Source organism: Pteropus alecto, unplaced genomic scaffold, assembly GCF_000325575.1.
Source record: "Pteropus alecto unplaced genomic scaffold, ASM32557v1 scaffold717, whole genome shotgun sequence".
Taxonomy (NCBI): domain Eukaryota; kingdom Metazoa; phylum Chordata; class Mammalia; order Chiroptera; family Pteropodidae; genus Pteropus; species Pteropus alecto.
In genome coordinates this window covers 18625-22820 of record NW_006439205.1, presented here as the reverse complement: position 1 = coordinate 22820, position 4196 = coordinate 18625, and the positions used below count along the sequence as shown (strand labels likewise).

The window sequence follows — 4196 nt, the reverse complement described above, 5'->3', positions numbered from 1 at the left end:
TGTTCTCAATAGTGTTGTGTGATTAGTTTGTATTTACACCGAAGTCAAAATTTAGATTAATTATATATTTCACTTTAGAATTCTCTAAGAATTAATTGAACATTTTAAGGGGATGATATCTTCACACTTAAAAATATTTATTGTCTTTATTAAAAACATCACCCACATGGATATGAGAAGACCTTTGTGGGAAAATAAAAACATGTATATTTCTTTTTTTTTCTAAGAATAATTTTAAGCTGTTTTTCTCATTCTTTCTTGATGTATGGACATCTCAATATGACAAAAATGTAGTATGGTCCATGTCACTAAGATAAATCATTTGTACGTCCCCGGCTCATGACACTGCAGATTTTTCACTCCTTTAAACACATTTTGGTCTATGACAGACAGAGGGAAAAAAGGGAGTCATAGTGCTGAAATCTGGCTCCTAAATATGATAGATGCTATACTTAATTTTGTTTAAACCATAAATACTTTTAGTCTAGATGCAGGTGACTCTTCAGCTTTTTAAGGTACATTTTCATTTTGTTCATATTCCACTGAACGAGAGCACAGGAAAATATTCTGGAAAGAAAGCACTACTTTGTGACATATGTAGTGGTTTTACTCTTTTAGCAACAGCTTCTATAAATTTTATAAACTGTTATTGGTGATATTTTCTTTATGATAATTTTAGAGAATACTTAATAAACTAATATATTAAAGAAATGGTCATTTTTCTTTTTTAAAATAAACATGTCTTAAAAATATACCCAAGGACTTAGCCAGGATAAGGAATATATTAAGAAAAAAAACTCACATTGGTATTAAGTTAAATTTGGAAAAACTTTAACAGAATAATACATGGTGCAGGCCTAAATAGACAACATAATGATATGTGTGTGTATCAAGAGAGAAAACTGAAAAACAAACAAAACCAATGCTCTGTTATCATTTGCATACAAGGTACATCTACCTTTGGAATATCTGTTGTCTGCTCACCAGGGTTCCAGAAGTATTAGTGGAATGGAATAATAGCCAAAAAAGGAAATGCACAATGGTTTGGTCGGAAAAACTGTCCCACATGACCGGTTGAAATGTGAGTGTATCTTAGCCCATTTTCTAGTCATCTGGGAATATTTTAAAATGAAATAATTTCTACATTGTTTTTCTCATTCAAATACAATTCTCACTTGCATACACTTTTGTGATATACAAGTGGCCGCGTTTATTTTAACAATTATAACCACTAAGGAAAGACCTTTTCATTCATACTATAGAAAATCTAGGATTAGTACTTAGAACCACATACATTCTTTTACATTATTTTTAGATTTAAAATTCCTATATTTATTCATCTTTGAACATTTTAGGATGATGAAGTATGAAACTAGATGGTAATAAACTTAACAGAAAATAAGCTGGAAATTAAACCTCATAAACTGACATTTTTTCAACATGACGAATTTAGCCAACCACTTAATAAAAATTTCTTAACAGGGTAATACATTTTCTTGGACCCAGTGTCTTCATCACTGCCTATTCCCTCACTGTCAAGGATTTCAATACGCCCAAACAAGAGGATATAATAGGGTGGATGCTCCTTTTAAAATATAGCTCTAAAATATAAATAAAATGAAAACGTCACAGTTGACAGTAGATTTCGATTTACACAGGATTCAGGTAAAAAAATGTGACCAAAGTCACTATGTTTATATTGATAGGCTTCACGGATAATGAAGTGCTAGTCTTCCTATTTTTACTGTTTCTAGCAATCTATCCTTTTACTTTGATAGGAAATTTGGGAATGGTTTTATTGATCATTAGGAATTCTTGACTCCACAAACCTATGTACTATTTTCTTAGTAAATTATCATTCTTAGATTGCCGCTATTCTTCAGTTTTCACGCCCAAAATATTGGTCAATTTCCTGAAAGAGGACAAAACCATTGCTTATCTTGCATGTACAACTCAGATATTTATCGCTGTTACTTTTGGGACCACGGAATGCTTTCTCCTGGCCTCAATGGCATATGATTACTATGTAGAAATCTACAACCCTCTCCTCTATTCAGTTAGTTTGTCACCCAGAGTCTACGTGCCACTCACCATTGCTTCCTATGTTGGTGGCATTGTGCATTCTTCTGTACACACAGTGACCATATTTAGCCTATCCTTCTGTGCATCCAATGAAATTAGGCAAGTCTTTGTGACAGCCCCGCTCTCCTTGCTATTTCTTTTTCTGAAACTCACATGAACCAGCTTCTACTCTTCTACTTTGTGAGCTGTATTGAGATAGTGACTATCCTGATCGTCCCCATCTCCTATGGTTTCATCCTGTTGGCCATTCTGAGGATGGATTCTGCAGAGGGGTGACGGAAGGTAGGTCTTTTCTATATGTGGGTGTCACCTGACTGGAATGTCAGCTTATCATGGAACCATCCTCTTCATGTACGTGAGACCAAGTTCCAGGTACGCTTTGGACCATGACATGAGAGTGTCCATATTTTGCACCATTGTGATTTTCATGCTGAATCCCGTCACCTATATTCTGAGAACAAAGATGTGAAAGAGTCCATGAAAAGAGTGTTTGGCAAAAATGGATAAAGTATATTTTTTTACAATAACTATTAAATTGAAACAAATTAAGAATAATGTCTATTGTCTCAATATCAAAGTGAGAAAAAATGTGGTGTTTTATTTTATTAGTGTCATTCTATTCTTGTTAAATATTTTTATATAAAGATCTTAGTCAGACCTCCACCTATACAGTTTCATGCAGAAAAACTGTATAATCCATTTGTTTCTTACTACATTCACTCTCAGATATGAACACACACACACACACACACACACAGACACAAAGACACACGCACACATATATATATTGTGATAGTCATTGCATTAGTTTGTCAGAGCTGCCATCCCAAAGGACCAGAGATTGTTAGCTTAAAAAACAGAAATTTATTGTTCATTGTTCTAGAATCTAGGAATCTGAGATCAAGGTAAATATGAAGACAGGGCTGATTTCTTCTGAGGTCCATTTCTTACTTGTACATAGCAGTCTTCTCTCTCTGTTTTCATGTCATCATTTCTCTGTGTATCTCTGTGTCTTATCTCCTCTTCTTATAAGGACACCAATTTATATTAGATGAGTGGCAAAATAAAGACCTCATTTTAAGTTAATTAACTCTACAAAGACCTTGTCACCAAATATAGTCACATTCCAAGGTACAAGGATTTAGGATATCAATATATGAATATTAGTGTATAGCACATGAATATTTATATAAATTTGGTGATTATAAATAAAGCTGCTATAAATATTTGTGTGCAGGTTTATGCATGGGCATGTTTTTGATTTCTTTTGGAGTCCATAGTACACAAAACGATCTAAACATTCAATGGAAATTTGTATCAAAATACTAATGGCATTTTTACAGAAATAGAAGAAAACAATCTTCACGTTCATATGGTACCAAGGAAATCTTAAGCAAAGAGAACAAAGCTGGAGTCATCACACTGATTTCAAAATATATTACAAAACTACAGTAATTAAAGAGTCTGGTATTGGCATAAAAATAGACATAGAGACCAAGGGAATAGAAAAGACAGGCCAGAAATAAACCCGCCTATATATGGTCAATTGATCTTCAACTAGGCTGTTAATAATACACAAAGGAAAGAAGATAATCATTTGAACAAATTGTGCTGGAAAACCTAGATATCTACATGCAAAAGAATGAAATTTGACCCTTCTCTCAAACCATGAACAAAAGTAGCTTAAAGATTTAAACATAAGATCTGAAACTTTAAGTTTCCTGAAAGAAAATATATGGAAAAACTTCTCGACTTTGGACTAGGCAAGAATTTCATGGATGCGACATCATAAGCACAAACAACAAAAGTAAGATTAGATAAATGAGAATACAATGAACTAAAAAACATCTGGAGAACAAAGGAAATAATCGACAAAGAGGCAACCTACAGAATAAGATAAAATGCTTGCAATCCCCTTGAAGAGACAGTTCTCAAAAGAAGATATACAAATGGCCAGCAGGCCAATAGGAAAGCATACTTAACATCACTCACTAATTATCAAGAAAATGCAAATCTAAAGCATCCTTATAATCAGGGATCTTAAAACTCTATTTATTCAATAAATATCAATATGTAGTAAGTTATTCCAGGAACATTTTCTTTTTCATTATTGA

At 33.1% G+C, this 4196-nt stretch overlaps 1 pseudogene; it reads left to right on the top strand.

Moving 5' to 3' along the window:
- Positions 1-1617: 1617 nt before the first annotated feature.
- Positions 1618-2589, top strand: LOC102895254 (annotated as a pseudogene).
- The last annotated feature ends 1607 nt before the right edge of the window (positions 2590-4196 follow it).